Genomic DNA, 27,001 nt, shown 5'->3' with positions numbered 1-27,001 from the left:
CTATAAGGTGATGCCATTTGGGCTGAAGAATGTCGGTGCTACCTATCAGAGGGCAATGACGACTCTCTTTCACGACATGATGCACAAAGAGATTGAAGTGTACGTGGATGATATGATTGCGAAGTCGCAGACAGAAGAGGAGCACCTGGTTAATTTGTAGAAGTTGTTTGACAGATTGGTCAAGTTCAAGCTGAGGCTGAATCCAAACAAGTGTACGTTTGGTGTGAGATCAGGGAAGCTGTTAGGCTTCATTGTCAGTGAAAAAGGGATTGAGGTTGATCCAGCAAAAGTCAAAGCTATTCAAGAGATGCCTGAACCGAAAACTGAAAAGCAGGTTCGTGGGTTTTTAGGGAGATTGAACTACATTGCAAGGTTTGTATCCCACCTAACTGCCACGTGTGAACCAATATTCAAATTGCTCAGAAAGAATCAGGCAATCAAGTGGAATGACGATTGTCAGAAAGCTTTTGACAAGATAAAAGAGTATTTACAGAAACCTCCAATCCTGATTCCTCCAGTTCCAGGGAGACCATTGATAATGTACCTGTCAGTCACCGAAAACTCGATGGGGTGTGTATTGGGACAGCATGACGAGTCTGGTCGAAAAGAGCATGCCATATACTACCTTAGCAAAAAGTTTACCGACTGTGAAATCAAATATTCACAGCTTGAGAAAACTTGTTGTGCTTTGGCCTGGGCTACTCGCCGACTGAGGCAGTATATGTTGAACCATACTACCTTGTTGATTTCTAAGATGGATCCAGTGAAATACATCTTTGAGAAGCCGGCTCTCACCGGACGTGTTGCCCGTTGGCAGATGATCTTAACAGAGTATGATATTCAGTACACGTCGCAGAAGGCTATCAAAGGTAGTGTTTTGTCAGACTATCTCGCCGAACAACCGATCGACGATTATCTGCCGATGATGTTTGAATTCCCTGATGAAGACATCATGTATCTTAAGATGAAAGATTGTGAAGAACCTCTTGTCGAGGAAGGACCGGATCCTGATGACAAGTGGACATTGATGTTTGATGGGGCTGTGAATGTGAATGGTAATGGTGTTGGTGCAGTGCTGATCAATCCGAAAGGTGCCCATATACCCTTTTCTGCTAGATTGACGTTTGACGTCACCAACAATGAAGCTGAGTATGAGGCTTGTATCATGGGGATAGAAGAAGCCATCGACCTAAGAATCAAGACGCTTGACATTTATGGAGATTCCGCTCTAGTGATCAATCAGGTCAATGGAGATTGGAATACTAACCAGCCGCATTTGATTCCGTATAGAGATTACACCAGAAGAATACTGACGTTCTTCAAGAAGGTGAAGTTGTACCATGTCCCGCGGGATGAGAATCAAATGGCTGATGCTTTGGCTACTTTATCCTCTATGATAAAAGTTCATTGGTGGAATCATGTGCCACACGTTGCGGTGAATCGACTCGAGAGGCCTGCGTATGTGTTTGCAGCCGAGGCTGTTGTGATTGATGAGAAGCCGTGGTACTATGATATCAAGAACTTCCTCAAGACTCAGGAGTATCCTGAAGGTGCATCAAAGAATGACAAGAAAACCTTGAGAAGGCTGGCTGGAAGCTTTTATTTGAATTAGGATGACGTCCTGTATAAGAGGAACTTTGACATGGTCTTGCTCAGATGCGTGGATAGACACGAAGCAGACATGTTGATGCAAGAAGTGCATGAGGGTTCGTTTGGTACCCATGCTGGTGGTCATGCAATGTCGAAGAAACTGTTGAGAGTCGGTTATTACTGGATGACTATGGAATCCGATTGCTTCAAGTATGCTCGGAAGTGCCATAAATGTCAGATCTATGCTGATAAGGTGCATGTACCACCAAGCCCGTTGAATGTCATGAACTCGCCTTGGCCGTTCGCCATGTGGGGCATCGGCATGATTGGGAAGATCGAGCCTACTGCTTCGAACGGACATCGCTTCATCCTGGTCGCGATTGACTACTTCACCAAGTGGGTGGAAGCAGCTTCCTATGCTAACGTTACCAAACAAGTGGTTGCCCGGTTCATCAAGAAAGAAATCATCTGTCGTTATGGAGTTCCTGAGAGGATCATCACTGACAATGGTTCGAATCTCAATAACAAGATGATGAAAGAGCTTTGCAGAGATTTCAAGATTGAGCATCACAATTCTTCTCCTTACAGACCAAAGATGAATGGTGCTGTAGAGGCGGCTAATAAGAATATCAAGAAGATTGTGCAGAAGATGGTCGTGACGTACAAGGATTGGCATGAGATGCTGCCTTTTGCTTTGCATGGGTACCGTACCTCAGTACGTACGTCGACCGGGGCAACCCCGTACTCCCTTGTGTATGGTATGGAAGCGGTCCTACCTGTTGAAGTGGAGATCCCTTCTCTGAGGGTATTATTGGATGACAAGCTGGATGAAGCCGAGTGGATTCGCACAAGGTTTAATAAGTTGAGCCTTATCGAAGAGAGACGGCTAGCAGCTATGTGCCATGGGCAGTTATATCAGAGAAGGATGAAGCGAGCCTTTGATCAGAAAGTGCGTCCTCGGACATTTCAGACTGGTGATTTAGTTCTGAAGAGGATCCTTCCTCCCGGTACAGATAACAGGGGCAAGTGGACTCCTAATTATGAAGGTCCATATGTTGTGAAGAAGGTCTTCTCCGGTGGAGCCTTGATGCTTACAACTATGGATGGTGAAGATTTCCCGTCCCCTGTTAACTCAGATGTAGTCAAAAAATACTTCGCATAAATTGACCCGCTGGACAAAAAGAATAAAAGAGTCCAGGCAAAAAAGGGCATCCCGGCGAACCAAAAAACAGAAAGAAAAGGTTCGGGCAAAAATTAGGGATAAAAATGAAAATTGTACACCCGGTAAGTCGAAAACCCGCAAGGGCGGCTTAGGCAAAAATGGGTATCCCGGTGGATTGAAAACCCGAAAGGGCGATCCAGCCAGAAGAGGGATTAAAGCGAAGACTACAGTCTGAGTTATCTGTACTTCATCGCGCTTCGTCGTCTGCCATCTCGAAAGATGTGATCGGTCCAGTCATTCTTCTCAGAAAGCAAGGAGGTTGGGAGGAAAACTGATGATCTGTGAGTTATAACAGGATTGGGAAATAGTGGATGCCGTGTTCACATTGCCATTAGGATAGTTTATTTTCCTTCTGTGCGCAATTACCTCTTCCTAGGAATTGCTTCCCAATGTACTCGCCTTTTCAGGCACATTTTCAATCAATAAAAGTCGTTATTCAGATAAATAGCTCTCTTGTTTTTGTTTTTTACTGTTTTGTTTGCAAAGAAGTCCGAATTTTTGATAAACATTGCATATAAAAACATGAAGGCTTAACAATAGCTTGCAGAAAGATAAAACATTTGAAAATCATTTTGAATGTTGAGGACACTTGAGCGTATCTTGTCCATGTATCCCTGGGGCATGTTGATTGTGGTTGTTTTGCAGGTCATTATCTGTGAGCATTCCCCAGCAGATATTTTCTCTCCAAGCAAGTTTGAGGGCTATCAGAGTCTATTCTCGCCCCAACAGTCGGGTTTGAAATAGTATTACCATCCCCAGCATGGTCGTGAGCGTTTGTTTCCCAGCAGGGTTGTGAATGTTTCTTCCCAACACAGGGTCTGATGTGTGTTTTCACCCGCCAGGGTTTTGGTTCATCCTCAGCAGAGAAGTGTTTCATCCCCAACTGAGGTTTTCCCCAGCTAGTCCCCGAGTGGAGCGGGTTTCAACGAAATATTTCTCCAGCAGAGTTCATCTTACCAGCGGATTGGACGAGTTATCGTAGCAGATTGATGTTTGCATCCCCAGCCGAGTCTATTCTACCTGTGGATTGCGTGGGTCGTCCCCAGTGGAGTAGAAATTATTCCCCAAAGTTATCCTAATTGAGGTTTGGTTGAGTCTTCCCCAGTGAAGTCGCTTTATCATTCCCCGGTAAAGTCGTCTTGTTACTCCCCGGCGAGTAGTTTCACCGAAGAGTTGCATGGTTTACTTTCCCTAGTGGAACAACATTGATTAACCCCCGAAGAGTTGCCTGGTTTGTTCCCCAACGGAATATTGGTTTGCTTCCCGAGCGGAGTGGGTCCTGTGAAGGATGTTCCCCAGCGGAGTCTATCCTTTCCCCGACAGCAGTTTTGTTTTTCCAGAATGAGTGAGAAGTCGGTATTTCCTCGGCAAAGCATTCCCCGATAAGGCTCTCCCCGCAGAGTATTCTCCAAGCAGAGTCTCCCTGCAGAGCTAGAGTATCTGATCAGTTTGGCTCCCCAGCCGGAGTTCATTTTGCATCTAGCATGTAGCAATCATTACATCTTCAAAAATGCGTAGCATTTCCATTCAAGATGGAGCATTACGCCATAGAAAAATTCAAACATATGCATTCATGTGTTCGAAACCCCATCGGACTGCATCCCCAGCAGAAGCGGATATTTGTTCAACCTGTACGACACGTTTGCTACAGTGGCTCCAGTCAACTGTTGATGTTGACAATCCCCACAGAGGTTTATTTCCTCATCCGTTGGTGAAGGGAAGATTGATTCTCCCAAGTGGGACCCCCTGCAAGTGTGTAGCCTTGCCCTAACATGTAAATGTCAGAATCCTGTCAGCACCCGCGTGTGTTGCTTCTTTGGTGTCGGTAAACACCATCTTTCGGTGCTTTCCCAGTCATGCGTAAGTGTCTGGTCTTCTTTGGTGTCGGTAAACACCATCTTTCGGTGCTTTCCCAGTCATGCGTAAGTGTCTGGTCTTCTTTGGTGTCGGTAAACACCATCTTTCGGTGATTCCCAGTCATGCGTAAGTGTCTGGTCCTTTTGATGTCTGTAAACATCATCTTTCGATGTTCGTAACGTCGTCCTCCTTCCCTAGTGAAGTAGCTTTACTCCTCTCCGTTGGTGTCGATAAACGTCGAGTTTTTCCTACGCGTCCGTTGGCGTATAGTTGATATCTTTCCCCACAGGGTCGTCCCCGGTTGATTCCTCCTCTCCGTTGGTTTCGATAAACGTCGAGTTTTTCCTAGTTATCCGTTGATATCCAGATGATTCCCCTCAGAGTTCCTCCTCTCCGTTGGTGTCGATAAACGTCGAGTTTTTCCTATTCGTCCGATGACGTCTAGTTGTACCCTTCCCCATGCAGATTTACCTCTCCGTTGGTTTCGATAAACGTTGAGTTTTTCTCATTCGTTCGTTGACGTCTGATTGTATACCCTGTTCCCAGTCATTCATTAATGTCTGGTTGATTCCCAGCCAGAATCCCCAGTAGACATCTTATTCGGTTTCTGATTGTGGTGTCGTTCCCTCGTGAAGTGGCTTTCTCCTTCTCCGTTGGTGTCGATAAACGTCAAGCTTCTCCCTTTCGTCCTATGACGTCTGGTCGAGTCTTCCCAGTTCATCCGTCGTCCGTTGATGTCTGGTCTCCCTCTCCGTTGGTGTCGATAAACGTCGAGCTTCTCCCTTTCGTCCTATGACGTCTGGTCGAGTCTTCCCATTCATCCGATGATGTCTGGTTACCTCTCCGTTGGTCTTGGTAAACGTCGAGTTTTTCCTGGTTGTCCCCAGTTGAGTTTTTTCTGGTCGTCCCAGCTGATTTACCTCTCCGTTGGTCTTGGTAAACGTTGAGTTTTTTCCACTATGTCCGCTGACATATGGTTGTATCTTTCCAGTTCATCCGTCGTCCGTTGATGTCTGGTTACCTCTCTGTTGGTCTTGGTAAACGTCGAGTTTTTCCTAGTTGTCCGTTGGCATCTAGTTGTGATGCCCTTTCCCATTCATCGTGTTGAGATGTCTGGAGGTGACTTTATCCTTTGAGAAGAAAAATCAAAATCTCAAAAATAAATATCAGATCCCAGTGGACGTTGCCGTTGGTGATTCCCAGCAGTGTGCAAATTCTACGGTTCTTGGTATTCAATCCCTGTTTACCCTGAAAGTCTGACAGTCGTTGCTCTCATCCATTCGGGTCCCCAGTTGATTGAATAGGGACAGCTGTAGCGCCTCAAATTTGCACCTACCTTGTGTACATACATTTTCATCATTAGGTCATTAGCATAAAAAAGTTCATTGCATAGCATTGCATTGCCTTTTGCCCAAGTGCAAGTTCAGTTGACAAATTAGGTCAAACTGGTCAGGAGATCAGGTCAAACAAGCAAGCTTGTGTAATTTTCATTGAGACAAAGTCCTAGGGTTGATTTATCAAGTTCATATGGTCTAAGGATCATTGTGAAGTGGTTTGGCCAAAGATTGGATGCTCAGAAGTCATCAGTCAAGCTGAATTTCAGCTGAAACCATAGAAAGTCAACTGTGGTCAACTGTGCCTGATTTTATGGATTTGAAGGTGTGAGATGGTTTGAAAGGCTTCATTCATGTCCATACAAGTCTCATTTGACATATCAAAGATCAAGGTTGAAGAAAATAAAGTCAGACAAGAAGTTTCCAAAAATGGCAGGTGACCTGTAATTTCAGCTGCCCAAAATGGAAAGTTTTGCTCCTCAAAATTACTTCACCATACAAGCTTCAAATGGAATTTTGTCCAACATGAAAGTTGAAGATCTTGTTCTCACCATTCCAAAAAGTCCAAGAACTTGAAATTCCCATGTGTGGTTGGCAAGATACGGTCCATTCATTTTCAGAAAATGCCTAAATTCAAAGTGCCATAACTTTCACATGGAAAGGCCAAATTGGCTGATTTTTCTTTGAGCAAACCACATTTCATGTGAACTTTCATGGTGCATCATTACATTTCATCAAAAATTATCATAGCAAAATGGCATGTTTTAAGTGAACTATTTAGCATTTTTGGTGTGAAATAGTGATTTTGTGAATTACATGGAATTTGCACATGGGACATTTTCATACACATCACAAATGGTATTTAGAACTTGCTTGAACCAAGTTTGGACTGTTACATTGACTGGTTTGGAAAAGGGCATTTTGGCCAAAATCATGAAAAATGCACATTACACTAATCACTCCAATTTGCTTAATTGAGATTAAATTTTGGATTAGCAGGAGGTATAAAGGTTCTAATCATAACAGAATGCTTAATCACAATCATTCTTTCAGATCCAAAAGCAAAAATCTCACAAATTCTCTCAAATTTCATAATTTTGCACACACACTTTTTTCATCAATTCATCAATAATTCATCAATACTTGTGCCTTTTCTTGGTTGAATCTTCATCTGCAGGTGTGGTAGAAGTGCTGTTTGAAGCAATTATAGCAAGAATCGTGCTCAACCACCAACTGTTGCAAGCTCGAATTTCCATGGCAGTTGCAAATTTCCTTCGATTCAAGCATTGTTGAGCTGAACATTCATCATCATTCACCTTCTACATTGATCTTCTCCATCTGTTTTCACAAATCAAAGCCAAACAAGCACGATTTCCACACTGCACATCAAGAAGGTGAGATTTTCGAATCCTCTAATTGTTAGAATCAGCATGTGGTTTAGGTAGTGCCTTGGACATATAATAGAATGGCGTTTGAATCGTGCAATTTCATCCACTAATCATCAAGATATCTTGATTTAAAGTTTGTGCACCATAACCGTTCTTGAGTGGATCTCTGTGTATGTTAATTTCTGGACAATTTCGTGGCCATATTAGTGATCTACATTGAACGCCGGTTCCAACGGTGTATGATTTGTGCGTTTTGGTAGAAAAATGTTCGTGTGAGTTCTGGTGTTGATGAACAATGAAGAACAAAAAATTTCTGGAAAAATATGCGCGTAGATCTTGCCTTGCCTGTTTCCGTTTTGAAAACGTGTTTGGCGCGCGTTTCAACCAATAGTAACGCGCCATGCAGTTTAATGAAACTGCAGCGTTTTGACCCTGGCCTTGATATTTACAATAGTGCCATCCGCTGATTTAATTTAATTCATTTAATTCATTTCAAACTTAAATAATTATTTCATTTCACCAATAAACTTCAAAAAATCATAATTAAATCATGGATTATCCAAATTGGATGGGGATTTTTGTGTTGATCTCCAAATTTTCTCTAGTTTTTTTTTGGTATGATAGTCAAAGTTGTGCCTGGTGAAGTTTTTGACTTTGTCTAATGCCTTTGATATGTATGCTTCATGTGTATGTTTTACCATTTTAATCATGAAATCTTGATGCCTTGGCCAAAATGCATGAAATTTTATAGGCATGTTCTTGACTCTTTCCTGGTGATTTTGATGTATAGTTTGCTAATTTTGAGTTCCTGGTTAGAGAGATATGATGTAATCAAGTTGAGTGTGACAATGTGTGTCACACTATGTTATATCAACTTCATGAATTTTGTTTCCATGCCTATGCTTTGCCATTTGCTCCCAATTTTTGCATGTGATATCATCTGTATGTCTAGTTTCACCATGATATTTTGTAGGATTTGTTGATCAATTTCCTATTTGATTGGTATTTGTATTTGCTGTTTAGTCATTTTAGGGTTTTTCTTGAGTGATCATCTTACATAGCTTGTGAAATTCTCATACCTTATCATATGAAGATGAAATTTGGTGGAGTGGTTCCTAACATGTTTAAGTTCACTTTGGCTTTGGTCCCATTCATTTCTCATTTGTTGTCACTGTTTTACACTTGCTTGAAGTTGACACATGCTTTGTGACCTAGTTTGGATTGATTTTTGCATGTCCTGACTTGTTGAATTTAATTTCCCTACTTCCTCTTGTCCAAATAGCATGAAATTTGACATGATGCTCATTGAATGTGTTCTGTTTAGACTTGAATTTTTGTGGAATTTATTGAGCTGTTTTGGCATTTGTTTGAGTGTGATCATTCTGTTTGCTCATATGTTGTTCACACTTGCCTAGTTTGACTTAAATTGTGCATGAAATGAATTTGGTGCATAGCTTTGATGTGAGACCAATTGGATTCTCTTCTTAATTGATTTATCTTGGTTTTGATCATTTTCCACTTTCTGTTTTGGATTTTTCATCTCCTTTTGACCCTAGTCTTGGACTAGTGGCTTGTGATCTCACTTTTGAGTTATGTTTCAGGTTAATAGCACAAATGGCCTTTGCTTGATGGTGTGCTTCCCTTGGACTTGATTTGTGACTTGTGTATAGCTGATTTTGACTTTGTTTTGCAGGGATTGATACTTGAGTTTGAGCCTTAATGGCTTGCACCTTTGTGCATTGGCTTGTGTTTGTCTGTATAGTTAACTGTGAACCATTTGCTGTTTAGTTCTGTGATTGGTATACTGATGGTATTTGATTGATTTCAGGTACATTAGTTGCTAATATTGCTTTGCTTTGCTTGATAAGCAATTTGCATTGAGGTATAACATTCTTGTCTCCATGTAGTCTGGAAGACCTGGCCTGTTACTTGGCCAGGCACCTGTCTGAAGTCCTCCTTAAGAGGCAATGTTTGTGCTTGTTCATTTTGTCCCCAAGCAGGTAAAGACCTCTATGAGGCAATTGGCGGATAAGAGAGATATGCAATCTATCTCCCGCTCTTCTGTTGAGTCATCCCTCTGCTCACACCAATGTGTTGATGCATTGGGATACAAACCCAAGATCTTGTACAATGTACAGTTGTGTCAGAGTCTTAAGTGTAGAAGGGTTCCAACTTCCTGGACCCACACTTCATTGTCTGAAGCTCTCCCTGGCCAGGGATAAGAGCTGTGAAGTCTTATCTTCACTCACCTTTCATCTGCTTCACCTTGGCTCTCAATGTCAAGGTTAAGAGCAAAACTCACCCCGTACAGTTGGCTTGCTCTTGCAGCCCCACCCTTGTTTGAGCCTCACTTGTGTGCCTATAGTGTGTGCTGTTTGTGATTGTTTGCTATTGTTTGTGCTTTAGGATAGGCTTGCTTCCTGTGCAAGTTAGCTAGAAACCTTGACTTAGGGATGATTTTGCATGATAATATCTAGGCTCGAGTCGTAGTCTCCCTAGTTGTGTCTCCCTCTGTTATCTGGTTAGGCTAGTCCTGTATCCCTCCGTAGGGGAACTACGTCGCCCTGATCCTCATACCAGATGAGGTACGTAGGCAAGAGATGAGCAGATCTCTCTGGGCGCCTGTGTCTTTGTTTTGTGTTGTTGTGTGCTTGGAAGCTGATGTAAGTCCATCGAGTGGCATTCGGGTTCTAGTGTGTGCGTTTTGGTTAGGATGCTGATGTAAGTCCAGTAATTGGCATTCGGGCTCCATGTTTGCCTTTGCCTGTGTTTGTTTGTGTGCATGTTAGCCGAGCTACGAATGCTCTGATTCTCCTTCGTCCAAAGGAGATACGTATGCATAGGATGCGACATCCTAGCGAGCATGTGTCGTTCCCCCAGTCCGAACTACTTTGACTCTGATGTCTATGCCTGATAGACTAAGTAGGCCCAGGATGCGATATCCTGCCGAGTCAGTCTTGTTTGTTTCCTTGTGTCTCTTCCAGCCAGGGTGTGTGTGTTTGAGCAGTGTTTTAGCAACCATTTTCCTTCTTATTGTGCGTGGATCCCGTTGAGTACGACGGATGCGTAGGGGTGCTAATACCTTCCCTTCGCATAACCGACTCCCAATCCCATTCTCTTTGGTCGCAAGACCATGCTTTTTCCAGGTTTACTCTGAGCGTTTCCTTTCCCTCTTTTGGGATAAATAACGCACGGTGGCGGCTCTGTTGTTCTTGTTTTCCCGCCGGTTTTTCGCGTAATGCGACAGCTGGCGACTCCACTGGGGACTAAGAGATGTTGACCTCTTGCTGGTCCATCTTCCCTAAGCGAGTCTCTCCTAGCGCTCTCTAGGTTAGGGTTTTGGTTGCTATTTGCTGTTATTTATTGTATGCATGATTATTATGTTGTATATATGTGCATATATGTTTGCATGCATCATACTGTCATTGAGCTGGCTTTTGTACAGGTGGTTCTTCTGTTTGGGGTGGGTGTTCTGAGTGGGGCTAAAACCCAGGCCCGAGTATACACCTAGGATTAGTGTGGTCTCATGTTGCCTCTTTCATGTTAGGTCAACATGTGCTTGGCAATGTGATGTACCACAAGCCGGACGAGGTTCATCTGATAGTGCTCTTCCTTTGTGGGGTACTCCACTCTGGTTGAGTCACTTCATCTGAACTGTTGACTTCGGTGACCGTTCTTTCCCGGATCTTTGATTGAGACGATCTTAAGAGAGCTACAACGGCACACCCGAAAGGGAAAACCCGTTGAGTATCTTTTCCCGATTGTCGAGATCATTGTCCGCCTTAGGATGACCTGATTAGAATTTACCTGTGAGGGGAGGGTTGATTCTTACAGATGCATGTTCTGATGGTGACTTTGTTGGTGACTATTGGTTGATCAGAGTCCTATTTATAAGTCGGATTTATGGATCTTAATTTTGAGACGCCGGAGGTTTGATCCTGGTTTTGATCGGAGGGTTCCGTTTATTTCGGATCCCTGGGCTGAGTTTGAGGATGCTCAGACATGGATACGGTTCAGTTGACTTGGGTTCAGATGACTTTGGGTTTCAGATGAAGTTGTGATACCAGAGTTCGAGCCGAAGCTTCGATCCTGTGCTGTGTGACGATCAGCCGACCAGTCTTGGCTCCCTCATTTGCATCATAGCATGTTTATTTTCAAAAAAAATATATGTATAATAATGCATGAAAAAAGTTAACCTGCATATACATCACGCACATCATACACATACCATATTGCATAACAGGTGTTCTTGTGCCGACTTCTCACTCTGGTTCCTGTGTCAGGCAGGATAGCTGATCAGCGACCGCACCGGTATTCTACCAGACTTAATCAGCGCAGAAGCATGGATCAGGTTCAGAGTGAGTTAGCTGAGATGAGGGCGAACATGGCCCAGTTCATGACAATGATGCAAGGGGTTGCTCAGGGTCAGGAGGAACTCCGTGCTTTGGTTCAGAGACAAGAGACGGTTATTCAGGCGTCTAACCGTGGTTCACCTGTTGTTCCACCTATTTATGAGGCCGTTAATGTTGCTGCTGCTCCCGTTTATGGCTATGCTACGAGAGATGAGCTCAGGGGTATAAGAGTGGATGGACAGCCTCTTGCTGCGGAGGTCAATGTCAGAGCTACCCAGGTTCCGGTGCGTCATCCAGATCCTATTGTCGACAGATAAGAGGACATGTTCACAATGCTGAGTGAAGATGATGGTGATGTTGTCAGAAGGGAGGATAGGGATCGTAAGGTTGATGCCCTGGCTGAAAAAATAAGAGCGATGGAATGCCAGAACTCTCTTGGGTTCGACGTAACAAATCTGGGGTTGGTGGAAGGTCTGAGAATTCCCCACAAATTCAAAGCACCCACTTTTGATAAGTACAATGGTACTTCTTGCCCTCGCACTCACGTGCAGGCATATTATCGGAAGATCTCGGCATATACAGATGACGAGAAAATGTGGATGTATTTTTTCCAAGATAGCCTATCTGGGGCATCTTTGAATTGGTACATGGAGCTCAAAAGAGATTCTATCCGATGTTGGAGGGATCTGGGAGAAGCGTTCCTCAGACAGTACAAGCATAACATGGATATGGAACCTAGCCGGACTCAACTACAGAGTCTGTGCCAGAAAAACAATGAAAGCTTCAAAGAGTACGCTCAGAGGTGGCGTGAACTTGCTGCAAGAGTTCAACCCCCTATGCTGGAAAGGGAGTTGACTGATATGTTCATCGGCACGCTTCAAGGGGTATTCATGGACCGGATGGGGAGTTGCCCATTCGGAAGCTTTTCCGATGTGGTGATCTGCGGTGAGAGGACTGAGAGCTTGATCAAGGCTGGGAAGATCAATGATGCCGGTTCCTCTTCATCAAAGAAACCTTTCTCTGGGGCACCTCGCCGTAGAGAAGGTGAAGCCAATGCTGTTCAGCACCGCCGAGGGCCGAACAGAAATCAAAATCAGTATAGACAGGTTGCTGCAGTGACCATTCCTGCACCTCAACAACGTCAACCTCCTCAACAACCGAGACAACAGCAACAACAACAACAGCCACAGCGTCCTTATCAGCCGAGGCAGAGGCTGCATCCTGATAGACGTTTTGATCCCTTGCCCATGACCTACACTGAGCTACTGCCTGAGTTGCTCAGATTAGGTTTTGTCGAGTTGAGAACCATGGCTCCACCAACTGTTTTGCCACCTGGGTACGATGCTAATGTCCGGTGCGATTTCCATTCTGGAGCACCAGGAAATCACATTGAGAAGTGTCGGGCTTTTCAGCATAAAGTCCAGGATTTGATCGATTCCAAGGCGATCAATTTTTCTCCTGTGCCCAACATTGTGAATAATCCTATGCCGGCGCATGGTGCTCACCGGGTAAATTGTGTTGAGAGTAAAGCTGAAGATTTGGTTGTCCGTGTTGAAGAGATCCAGACTTCTCTACTGGTTGTCAAAGGTCGTCTGCTGAGTGGTGGTGTTCATCCGGGCTGTGGTGAAGACTGTTTGGGCTGTGCAGAGGCTGAGAACGGTTGTGAACTGTTAAGGGCTGGTGTCCAAAGATTGATTGATGAAGGTTGTGTCCAGTTTGGTAGGGCCGACAACAGAGATCGTGGGGCAGTGTCTACTGTCACGATATTCTTCAAACCGTCTGAAGGACGGGCGCCTACAACTAGTGGTAATCCAGTTACCATATCTGCACCAGTTGTTACCAGTACTCCGACAGCAATTGTTGCTCCGGTCAGAAGGGCTATGAATAGTAATGTTGTGCCTTGGAAGTATGACAATGCCTACCGAAGCAATAGAAGGGCTGAGAACCGGGTCAGACCCTCAAATCAAGCGCCCGTGACAATTAATGTGTCTGTCAGTAAAGCTCCTGCAGTTGTGAGTCCAGCTGTGGACAATGTGGGTGGACCAGGAGGCTTTACTCGTAGTGGTCGGCTGTTTGCGCCTCAGCCTTTGAGGGATGCTAGTGCTGAGGCATCTGCTAGAGCTAAGGGAAAATAGGCTGTGGTTGACGAAACGCCTGCTCAAACGAACGTGCCTGGTGGCTCGTTTGAAAAGGACGTGGAGGAGTTCATGCGCATAATTAAGAAGAGTGACTACAAGATAGTGGATCAGCTCAACCAAACTCCCTCCAAAATCTCTATCCTTTCCCTGCTGTTGTGCTCTGAGGCACATAGAGACGCCTTGTTGAAGATGTTGAATATGGCGTATGTACCTCAGGATATTTCTGTCAATCAGCTTGAGGGTGTAATTGCTAATGTGAGCACCAGACACGGTGTGGGGTTTACAGATCTTGATCTGACGCCTGAGGGGCGGAATCATAACAAAGCCTTGCACATCACCATGGAGTGCAAGGGGGCTGTGTTATCTCACGTACTGGTGGACACGGGTTCTTCGTTGAATGTGCTGCCGAAGCAAATCTTGAAGAAGATACATGTTGAAGGGGTTGTGCTGACGCCTAGTGACCTCGTAGTTCGTGCTTTTGATGGATCCAAATGGTCTGTGTTTGGGGAAGTCACTTTGCCCATAAAGATAGGTCCTGAGGAGTTTGACATCGTCTTCTATGTCATGGACATCCAGCCTGCTTACAGTTGCCTACTGGGACGTCCATGGATTCATGCAGCAGGGGCGGTCTCGTCGACTCTCCACCAGAAGCTCAAATACGTCTGGAATGGTCAGATTGTGACCGTGTGCGGTGAAGAGGATATCTTGGTGAGTCATTTATCCTCGTTCAAATATGTCGAGGTGGATGGCGAGATCCATGAGACTTTATGCCAGGCGTTCGAGACGGTAGCTCCCGAGAAGGTGGCGTATGCTGAACAGAGGAAGCCAGGTGCTTCAATTACTTCTTACAAGCAGGCTAAGGAAGTCGTTGATTCCGGTAAGGCTGAAGGCTGGGGCCAGATGGTGGACTTGCCTGTCAAGGAGGATAAGTTTGGCATTGGATATGAGCCTCTCCGAGCAGAGCAGGGGGCAGCAGGTCCTAGTACCTTTACCAGCGCAGGGCTGATGAACCATGGTGACGTCTTCGCAGCTGATGTTGAAGACAGTGACATTGACATTGATCTCGACTGCTGGGTTTGCCCGAGTGCACCAGGGGAAGTGATCAACAACTGGACGGCGGAGGATATAGTCCAAGTTACTCTTCAGACAGAGTAATTTTCTTTTGTTTTTTCATTCTGCACAAAACCCTGCATTCTGTCCAAGACGTAGTGGTTCATTGTAGGGCCTCATGTTTTCAATGATTATCATTAATAAAGGACGTTTTGCAAACAATTTTGTGATCCCTGTCTTTCTATTTTGTTTTTCACTTTTCAAAAAAGTAAAAATGGCAATGTTTTTGTTTTTGTGACTTTATTGAAATCTTTTTCTAAAGCATAGCATTAAACATGCAGAAGGGATCTTATGGCATCCACTATGAACAAATCTGTTATGGCTCAGTATGATTTCGACAATCCCATCTACCAAGCTGAAGAGGAGAGTGAGGAAGACAGTGAACTCCCGAAAGAATTGGCTAGATTGTTGAAGCAAGAGGAAAGGGTCATCCAACCTCATCAGGAGGAGTTGGAGATTGTGAATCTGGGTACTGAGGACGCCAGAAGGGATATCAAGATTGGGGCCGCTTTGAAGCCAGAGGTCAAGAGCAGATTGATCGAGATGCTGAGAGAGTATGTGGAGATATTCGCCTGGTCTTATCAAGATATGCCTGGGTTGAATACTGATATTGTGGTTCATAGGCTACCTCTCAGAGATGATTGTCCTTCGGTTAAGCAGAAGCTTCGTAGAAAGAGTCCTGATATGGCAGTGAAAAACAAGGAAGAGGTTCAGAAGCAGTTCGATGCGGGTTTCTTGTCAGTAACAACTTACCCACCGTGGGTAGCCAACATCGTTCTTGTGCCGAAGAAGGATGGCAAAGTCAGAATGTGTGTCGATTACCGGGATCTGAACAGAGCGAGTCCGAAAGATGATTTCCCATTACCTCACATTGATGTATTGGTGGATAATACGGCTCAATCCTCGGTATTCTCTTTCATGGATGGTTTCTCGGGCTATAATCAGATTAAGATGGCGCCAGAGGACATGGAAAAGATGACATTCATCACACCTTGGGGCACGTTCTGCTATAAGGTGATGCCATTTGGACTGAAGAATGCCGGTGCTACCTATCAGAGGGCAATGACGACTCTCTTTCACGACATGATGCACAAAGAGATTGAAGTGTACGTGGATGATATGATTGCGAAGTCGCAGACAGAAGAGGAGCACCTGGTTAATTTGCAGAAGTTGTTTGACAGATTGGTCAAGTTCAAGCTGAGGCTGAATCCAAACAAGTGTACGTTTGGTGTGAGATCAGGGAAGCTGTTAGGCTTCATTGTCAGTGAAAAAGGGATTGAGGTTGATCCAGCAAAAGTCAAAGCTATTCAAGAGATGCCTGAACCAAAAATTGAAAAGCAGGTTCGTGGGTTTTTAGGGAGATTGAACTACATTGCAAGGTTTGTATCCCACCTAACTGCCACATGTGAACCAATATTCAAATTGCTCAGAAAGAATCAGGCAATCAAGTGGAATGACGATTGTCAGAAAGCTTTTGACAAGATAAAAGAGTATTTACAGAAACCTCCAATCCTGATTCCTCCAGTTCCAAGGAGACCATTGATAATGTACCTGTCAGTCACCGAAAACTCGATGGGGTGTGTATTGGGACAGCATGACGAGTCTGGTCGAAAAGAGCATGCCATATACTACCTTAGCAAAAAGTTTACCGACTGTGAAATCAAATATTCACAGCTTGAGAAAACTTGCTGTGCTTTGGCCTGGGCTGCTCGCCGACTGAGGCAGTATATGTTGAACCATACTACCTTGTTGATTTCTAAGATGGATCCAGTGAAATACATCTTTGAGAAGCCGGCTCTCACCGGACGTGTTGCCCGTTGGCAGATGATCTTAACAGAGTATGATATTCAGTACACGTCGCAGAAGGCTATCAAAGGTAGTGTTTTGTCAGACTATCTCGCCGAACAACCGATCGACGATTATCAGCCGATGATGTTTGAATTCCCTGATGAAGACATCATGTATCTTAAGATGAAAGATTGTGAAGAACCTCTTGTCGAGGAAGTACCGGATCCTGATGACAAGTGGACATTGATGTTTGATGGGGCTGTGAATGTGAATGGTAATGGTGTTGGTGCAGTGCTGATCAATCCGAAAGGTGCCCATATACCCTTTTCTGCTAGATTGACGTTTGACGTCACCAACAATGAAGCTGAGTATGAGGCTTGTATCATGGGGATAGAAGAAGCCATCGACCTGAGAATCAAGACGCTTGACATTTATGGAGATTCCGCTCTAGTGATCAATCAGGTCAACGGAGATTGGAATACTAACCAGCCGTATTTGATTCCGTATAGAGATTACACCAGAAGAATACTGACGTTCTTCAAGAAGGTGAAGTTGTACCATGTCCCGCGGGATGAGAATCAAATGGCTGATGCTTTGGCTACTTTATCCTCAATGATAAAAGTTCATTGGTGGAATCATGTGCCACACGTTGCGGTGAATCGACTCGAGAGGCCTGCGTATGTGTTTGCAGCCGAGGCTGTTGTGATTGATGAGAAGCCGTGGTACTATGATATCAAGAACTTCCTCAAGACTCAGGAGTATCCTGAAGGTGCATCAAAGAATGACAAGAAAACCTTGAGAAGGCTGGCTGGAAGCTTTTATTTGAATCAGGATGACGTGCTGTATAAGAGGAACTTTGACATGGTCTTGCTCAGATGCGTGGATAGACACGAAGCAGACATGTTGATGCAAGAAGTGCATGAGGGTTCGTTTGGTACCCATGCTGGTGGTCATGCAATGTCGAAGAAACTGTTGAGAGTCGGTTATTACTGGATGACTATGGAATCCGATTGCTTCAAGTATGCTCGGAAGTGCCATAAATGTCAGATCTATGCTGATAAGGTGCATGTACCACCAAGCCCGTTGAATGTCATGAACTCGCCTTGGCCGTTCGCCATGTGGGGCATCGACATGATTGGGAAGATCGAGCCTACTGCTTCGAACGGACATCGCTTCATCCTGGTCGCGATTGACTACTTCACCAAGTGGGTGGAAGCAGCTTCCTATGCTAACGTTACCAAACAAGTGGTTGCCCGGTTCATCAAGAAAGAAATCATCTGTCGTTATGGAGTTCCTGAGAGGATCATCACTGACAATGGTTCGAATCTCAATAACAAGATGATGAAAGAGCTTTGCAGAGATTTCAAGATTGAGCATCACAATTCTTCTCCTTACAGACCAAAGATGAATGGTGCTGTAGAGGCGGCTAATAAGAATATCAAGAAGATTGTGCAGAAGATGGTCGTGACGTACAAGGATTGGCATGAGATGCTGCCTTTTTCTTTGCATGGGTACCGTACCTCAGTACGTACGTCGACCGGGGCAACCCCGTACTCCCTTGTGTATGGTATGGAAGCGGTCCTACCTGTTGAAGTGGAGATCCCTTCTCTGAGGGTATTATTGGATGTCAAGCTGGATGAAGCCGAGTGGATTCGGACAAGGTTTAATAAGTTGAGCCTTATCGAAGAGAGACGGCTAGCAGCTGTGTGCCATGGGCAGTTATATCAGAGAAGGATGAAGTGAGCCTTTGATCAGAAAGTGCGTCCTCGGACATTTCAGACTGGTGATTTAGTTCTGAAGAGGATCCTTCCTCCCGGTACAGATAACAGGGGCAAGTGGACTCCTAATTATGAAGGTCCATATGTTGTGAAGAAGGTCTTCTCCGGTGGAGCCTTGATGCTTACAACTATGGATGGTGAAGATTTCCCGTCCCCTGTTAACTCAGATGTAGTCAAAAAATACTTCGCATAAATTGACCCGCTGGACAAAAAGAATAAAAGAGTCCAGGCAAAAAAGGGCATCCCGGCGAACCAAAAAACAGAAAGAAAAGGTTCGGGCAAAAATTAGGGATAAAAATGAAAATTATACACCCGGTAAGTCGAAAACCCGCAAGGGCGGCTTAGGCAAAAATGGGTATCCCGGTGGATTGAAAACCCGAAAGGGCGATCCAGCTAGAAGAGGGATTAAAGCGAAGACTACAGTCTGAGTTATCTGTACTTCATCGCGCTTCGTCGTCTGCCATCTCGAAAGATGTGATCGGTCCAGTCATTCTTCTCAGAAAGCAAGGAGGTTGGGAGGAAAACTGATGATCTGTGAGTTATAACAGGATTGGGAAATAGTGGATGCCGTGTTCACATTGCCATTAGGATAGTTTATTTTCCTTCTGTGCGCAATTACCTCTTCCTAGGAATTGCTTCCCAACGTACTCGCCTTTTCAGGCACATTTTCAATCAATAAAAGTCGTTATTCAGATAAATAGCTCTCTTGTTTTTGTTTTTTACTGTTTTGTTTGCAAAGACGTCCGAATTTTTGATAAACATTGCATATAAAAACATGAAGGCTTAACAATAGCTTGCAGAAAGATAAAACATTTGAAAATCATTTTGAATGTTGAGGACACTTGAGCGTATCTTGTCCATGTATCCCTGGGGCATGTTGATTGTGGTTGTTTTGCAGGTCATTATCTGTAAGCATTCCCCAGCAGATATTTTCTCTCCAAGCAAGTTTGAGGGCTATCAGAGTCTATTCTCGCCCCAGCAGTCGGGTTTGAAATAGTATTACCATCCCCAGCATGGTCGTGAGCGTTTGTTTCCCAGCAGGGTTGTGAATGTTTCTTCCCAACACAGGGTCTGATGTGTGTTTTCACCCGCCAGGGTTTTGGTTCATCCTCAGCAGAGAAGTGTTTCATCCCCAACAGAGGTTTTCCCCAGCTAGTCCCCGAGTGGAGCGGGTTTCAACGAAATATTTCTCCAGCAGAGTTCATCTTACCAGCGGATTGGACGAGTTTTCGTAGCAGATTGATGTTTGCATCCCCAGCCGAGTCTATTCTACCTGTGGATTGCGTGGGTCGTCCCCAGTGGAGTAGAAATTATTCCCCAAAGCTATCCTAATTGAGGTTTGGTTGAGTCTTCCCCAGTGAAGTCGCTTTATCATTCCCCGGTAAAGTCGCCTTGTTACTCCCCGGCGAGTAGTTTCACCGAAGAGTTGCATGGTTTACTTTCCCCAGTGGAACAACATTGATTAACCCCCGAAGAGTTGCCTGGTTTGTTCCCCAACGGAATATTGGTTTGCTTCCCGAGCGGAGTGGGTCCTGTGAAGGATGTTCCCCAGCGGAGTCTATCCTTTCCCCGGCAGCAGTTTTATTTTTCCAGCATGAGTGAGAAGTCGGTATTTCCTCGGCAAAGCATTCCCCGATAAGGCTCTCCCCGCAGAGTATTCTCCAAGCAGAGTCTCCCTGCAGAGCTAGAGTATCTGATCAGTTTGGCTCCCCAGCCGGAGTTCATTTTGCATCTAGCATGTAGCAATCATTGCATCTTCAAAAATGCGTAGCATTTCCATTCAAGATGGAGCATTACGCCATAGAAAAATTCAAACATATGCATTCATGTGTTCGAAACCCCATCGGACTGCATCCCCAGCAGAAGCGGATATTTGTTCAACCTGTACGGCACGTTTGCTACAGTGGCTCCAGTCAACTGTTGATGTTGACAATCCCCACAGAGGTTTATTTCCTCATCCGTTGGTGAAGGGAAGATTGATTCTCCCAAGTGGGACCCCCTGCAAGTGTGTAGCCTTGCCCTAACATGTAAATGTCAGAATCCTGTCAGCACCCGCGTGTGTTGCTTCTTTGGTGTCGGTAAACACCATCTTTCGGTGCTTTCCCAGTCATGCGTAAGTGTCTGGTCTTCTTTGGTGTCGGTAAACACCATCTTTCGGTGCTTTCCCAGTCATGCGTAAGTGTCTGGTCTTCTTTGGTGTCGGTAAACACCATCTTTCGGTGATTCCCAGTCATGCGTAAGTGTCTGGTCCTTTTGATGTCTGTAAATATCATCTTTCGATGTTCGTAACGTCGTCCTCCTTCCCTAGTGAAGTAGCTTTACTCCTCTCCGTTGGTGTCGATAAACGTCGAGTTTTTCCTACGCGTCCGTTGGCGTATAGTTGATATCTTTCCCCACAGGGTCGTCCCCGGTTGATTCCTCCTCTCCGTTGGTTTCGATAAACGTCGAGTTTTTCCTAGTTATCCGTTGATATCCAGATGATTCCCCTCAGAGTTCCTCCTCTCCGTTGGTGTCGATAAACGTCGAGTTTTTCCTATTCGTCCGATGACGTCTAGTTGTACCCTTCCCCATGCGGATTTACCTCTCCGTTGGTTTCGATAAACGTTGAGTTTTTCTCATTCGTCCGTTGACGTCTGATTGTATACCCTGTTCCCAGTCATTCATTAATGTCTGGTTGATTCCCAGCCAGAATCCCCAGTAGACGTCCTATTCGGTTTCTGATTGTGGTGCCGTTCCCTCGTGAAGTGGCTTTCTCCTTCTCCGTTGGTGTCGATAAACGTCAAGCTTCTCCCTTTCGTCCTATGACGTCTGGTCGAGTCTTCCCAGTTCATCCGTCGTCCGTTGATGTCTGGTCTCCCTCTCCGTTGGTGTCGATAAACGTTGAGCTTCTCCCTTTCGTCCTATGACGTCTGGTCGAGTCTTCCCATTCATCCGATGATGTCTGGTTACCTCTCCGTTGGTCTTGGTAAACGTCGAGTTTTTCCTGGTCGTCCCCAGTTGAGTTTTTCCTGGTCGTCCCAGCTGATTTACCTCTCCGTTGGTCTTGGTAAATGTTGAGTTTTTCCCACTATGTCCGCTGACATGTGGTTGTATCTTTCCAGTTCATCCGTCGTCCGTTGATGTCTGGTTACCTCTCCGCTGGTCTTGGTAAACGTCGAGTTTTTCCTAATTGTCCGTTGGCATCTAGTTGTGATGCCCTTTCCCATTCATCGTGTTGAGATGTCTGGAGGTGACTTTATCCTTTGAGAAGAAAAATCAAAATCTCAAAAATAAATATCAGATCCCAGTGGACGTTGCCGTTGGTGATTCCCAGCAGTGTGCAAATTCTACGGTTCTTGGTATTCAATCCCTGTTTACCCTGAAAGTCTGACAGTCGTTGCTCTCATCCATTCGGGTCCCCAGTTGATTGAATAGGGGCAGCTGTAGCGCCTCAAATTTGCACCTACCTTGTGTACATACATTTTCATCATTAGGTCATTAGCATAAAAAAATTCATTGCATAGCATTGCATTGCCTTTTGCCCAAGTGCAAGTTCAGTTGACAAATTAGGTCAAACTGGTCAGGAGATCAGGTCAAACAAGCAAGCTTGTGTAATTTTCATTGAGACAAAGTCCTAGGGTTGATTTATCAAGTTCATATGGTCTAAGGATCATTGTGAAGTGGTTTGGCCAAAGATTGGATGCTCAGAAGTCATCAGTCAAGCTGAATTTCAGCTGAAACCATAGAAAGTCAACTGTGGTCAACTGTGCCTGATTTTATGGATTTGAAGGTGTGAGATGGTTTGAAAGGCTTCATTCATGTCCATACAAGTCTCATTTGACATATCAAAGATCAAGGTTGAAGAAAATAAAGTCAGACAAGAAGTTTCCAAAAATGGCAGGTGACCTGTAATTTCAGCTGCCCAAAATGGAAAGTTTTGCTCCTCAAAATTACTTCACCATAAAAGCTTCAAATGGAATTTTGTCCAACATGAAAGTTGAAGATCTTGTTCTCACCATTCCAAAAAGTCCAAGAACTTGAAATTCCCATGTGTGGTTGGCAAGATATGGTCCATTCATTTTCAGAAAATGCCTAAATTCAAAGTGCCATAACTTTCACATGGAAAGGCCAAATTGACTGATTTTTCTTTGAGCAAACCACATTTCATGTGAACTTTCATGGTGCATCATTACATTTCATCAAAAATTATCATAGCAAAATGGCATGTTTTAAGTGAACTATTTAGCATTTTTGGTGTGAAATAGTGATTTTGTGAATTACATGGAATTTGCACATGGAACATTTTCATACACATCACAAATGGTATTTAGAACTTGCTTGAACCAAGTTTGGACTGTTACATTGACTGGTTTGGAAAAGGGCATTTTGGCCAAAATCATGAAAAATGCACATTACACTAATCACTCCAATTTGCTTAATTGAGATTAAATTTTGGATTAGCAGGAGGTATAAAGGTTCTAATCATAACATAATGCTTAATCACAATCATTCTTTCAGATCCAAAAGCAAAAATCTCACAAATTCTCTCAAATTTCACAATTTTGCACACACACTTTTTTCATCAATTCATCAATAATTCATCAATACTTGTGCCTTTTCTTGGTTGAATCTTCATCTGCAGGTGTGGTAGAAGTGCTGTTTGAAGCAATTATAGCAAGAATCGTGCTCAACCACCAACTGTTGAAAGCTCGAATTTCCATGGCAGTTGCAAATTTCCTTCGATTCAAGCATTGTTGAGCTGAACATTCATCATCATTCACCTTCTACATTGATCTTCTCCATCTGTTTTCACAAATCAAAGCCAAACAAGCACGATTTCCACACTGCACATCAAGAAGGTGAGATTTTCGAATCCTCTAATTGTTAGAATCAGCATGTGGTTTAGGTAGTGCCTTGGACATAGAATAGAATGGCGTTTGAATCGTGCAATTTCATCCACTAATCATCAAGATATCTTGATTTAAAGTTTGTGCACCATAACTATTCTTGAGTGGATCTCTGTGTATGTTAATTTCTGGACAATTTCGTGGCCATATTAGTGATCTACATTGAACGCCGGTTCCAACGGTGTATGATTTGTGCGTTTTGGTAGAAAAATGTTCGTGTGAGTTCTGGTGTTGATGAACAATGAAGAACACGAAATTTCTGGAAAAATATGCGCATAGATCTTGCCTTGCCTATTTCCGTTTTGAAAACGTGTTTGGCGCGCGTTTCAACCAATAGTAACGCGCCATGCAGTTTAATGAAACTGCAGCGTTTTGACCCTGGCCTTGATATTTACAATAGTGCCATCCGCTGATTTAATTTAATTCATTTAATTCATTTCAAACTTAAATAATTATTTCATTTCACCAATAAACTTCAAAAAATCATAATTAAATCATGGATTATCCAAATTGGATGGGGATTTTTGTGTTGATCTCCAAATTTTCTCTAGTTTTTTTTGGGTATGATAGTCAAAGTTGTGCCTGGTGAATTTTTTGACTTTGTCTAATGCCTTTGATATGTATGCTTCATGTGTATGTTTTACCATTTTAATCATGAAATCTTGATGCCTTGGCCAAAATGCATGAAATTTTATAGGCATGTTTTTGACTCTTTCCTTGTGATTTTGATGTATAGTTTGCTAATTTTGAGTTCCTGGTTAGAGAGATATGATGTAATCAAGTTGAGTGTGACAATGTGTGTCACACTATGTTATGTCAACTTCATGAATTTTGTTTCCATGCCTATGCTTTGCCATTTACTCCCAATTTTTACATGTGATATCATCTGTATGTCTAGTTTCACCATGATTTTTTGTAGGATTTGTTGATCAATTTCCTATTTGATTGGTATTTTTATTTGTTGTTTAGTCATTTTAGGGTTTTTCTTAAGTGATCATCTTACATAGCTTGTGAAATTCTCATACCTTATCATATGAAGATGAACTTTGGTGGAGTGGTTCCTAACATGTTTAAGTTCACTTTGGCTTTGGTCCCATTCATTTCTCATTTGTTGTCACTGTTTTACACTTGCTTGAAGTTTACACATGCTTTGTGACCTAGTTTGGATTGATTTTTGCATGTCCTGACTTGTTGAATTTAATTTTCCTACTTCCTCTTGTCCAAATAGCATGAAATTTGACATGATGCTCATTGAATGTGTTCTGTTTAGACTTGAATTTTTGTGGAATTTATTGAGCTGTTTTGGCATTTGTTTGAGTGTGATCATTCTGTTTGCTCATATGTGGTTCACACTTGCCTAGTTTGACTTAAATTGTGCATGAAATGAATTTGGTGGATAGCTTTGATGTGAGACCAATTGGATTCTCTTCTTAATTGATTTATCTTGGTTTTGATCATTTTTCACTTGCTGTTTTGGATTTTTCATCTCCTTTTGACCCTAGTCTTGGACTAGTGGCTTGTGATCTCACTTTTGAGTTATGTTTCAGGTTAATAGCACAAATGGCCTTTGATTGATGGTGTGCTTCCCTTGGAATTGATTTGTGACTTGAGTATAGATAATTTTGACTTTGTTTTGCAGGGATTGATACTTGAGTTTGAGCCTTAATGGCTTGCACCTTTGTGCATTGGCTTGTGTTTGTCTGTATAGTTAACTGTGAACCATTTGCTGTTTAGTTCTGTGATTGGTATACTGATGGTATTTGATTGATTTCAGGTACATTAGTTGCTAATATTGCTTTGCTTTGCTTGATAAGCAATTTGCATTGAGGTATAACATTCTTGTCTCCATGTAGTCTGGAAGACCTGGCCTGTTACTTGGCCAGGCACCTGTCTGAAGTCCTCCTTAAGAGGCAATGTTTGTGCTTGTTCATTTTGTCCCCAAGCAGGTAAAGACCTCTATGAGGCAATTGGCGGATAAGAGAGATATGCAATCTATCTCCCGCTCTTCTGTTGAGTCATCCCTCTGCTCACACCAATGTGTTGATGCATTGGGATACAAACCCAAGATCTTGTACAGTGTACAGTTGTGTCAGAGTCTTAAGTGTAGAAGGGTTCCCACTTCCTGGACCCACACTTCATTGTCTGAAGCTCTCCCTGGCCAGGGATAAGAGCTGTGAAGTCTTATCTTCACTCACCTTTCATCTGCTTCACCTTGGCTCTCAATGTCAAGGTTAAGAGCAAAACTCACCCCGTACAGTTGGCTTGCTCTTGCAGCCCCACCCTTGTTTGAGCCTCACTTGTGTGCCTATAGTGTGTGCTGTTTGTGATTGTTTGCTATTGTTTGTGCTTTAGGATAGGCTTGCTTCCTGTGCATGTTAGCTAGAAACCTTGACTTAGGGATGATTTTGCATGATAACATCTAGGCTCGAGTCGTAGTCTCCCTAGTTGTGTCTCCCTCTGTTATCTGGTTAGGCTAGTCCTGTATCCCTCCGTAGGGGAACTACGTCGCCCTGATCCTCATACCAGATGAGGTACGTAGGCAGGAGATGAGCAGATCTCTCTGGGCGCTTGTGTCTTTGTTTTGTGTTGTTGTGTGCTTGGAAGCTGATGTAAGTCCATCGAGTGGTATTCGGGTTCTAGTGTGTGCGTTTTGGTTCGGATGCTGATGTAAGTCCGGTAATTGGCATTCGGGCTCCATGTTTGCCTTTGCCTGTGTTTGTTTGTGTGCGTGTTAGCCGAGCTACGAATGCTCTGATTCTCCTTCGTCCAAAGGAGATACGTATGCATAGGATGCGACATCCTAGCGAGCATGTGTCGTTCCCCCAGTCCGAACTACTTTGACTCTGATGTCTATGCCTGATAGACTAAGTAGGCCCAGGATGCGATATCCTGCCGAGTCAGTCTTGTTTGTTTCCTTGTGTCTCTTCCAGCCAGGGTGTGTGTGTTTGAGCAGTGTTTTAGCAACCATTTTCCTTCTTATTGTGCGTGGATCCCGTCGAGTACGACGGATGCGTAGGGGTGCTAATACCTTCCCTTCGCATAACCGACTCCCGATCCCATTTTCTTTGGTCGCGAGACCATGCTTTTTCCAGGTTTACTCTGAGCGTTTCCTTTCCCTCTTTTGGGATAAATAACGCACGGTGGCGGCTCTGTTGTTCTTGTTTTCCCGCCGGTTTTTCGCGTAATGCGACAGTGACCTACATCTGGGGGCTACCAAGCCAGGGAGGAAATCCATTATCAGTAGTATTAATTCAAAGCTAAACTCACCCGTTTACAACTTGTCACTTAATCCCTACCCAATGCAATTTCAATCTTACTCTAAGATCAGAGTTCCTACTCACTCCCCCTCAATCACCTCAGTGATTACTACCTTTAATCAATATTAAAGACACTTTTGAAGTCACACTTCAAACAACTCTTGATTGTGCTTAACAACTTTAATCAAGATACACAGCACTCATGCTTAAAAGCTTTGAGTGACACAACACTTACAACTCAATGAACACCCTATACCAAAACAATCATCAACGTGATAATGGCTTGGCTTACAAGATATGT

Source organism: Lathyrus oleraceus, chromosome 3 (genome assembly GCF_024323335.1).
Source record: "Lathyrus oleraceus cultivar Zhongwan6 chromosome 3, CAAS_Psat_ZW6_1.0, whole genome shotgun sequence".
NCBI lineage: Eukaryota > Viridiplantae > Streptophyta > Magnoliopsida > Fabales > Fabaceae > Lathyrus > Lathyrus oleraceus.
The sequence above is the reverse complement of the archived record's forward strand: the minus strand, read 5'-3'. Positions refer to the sequence as shown.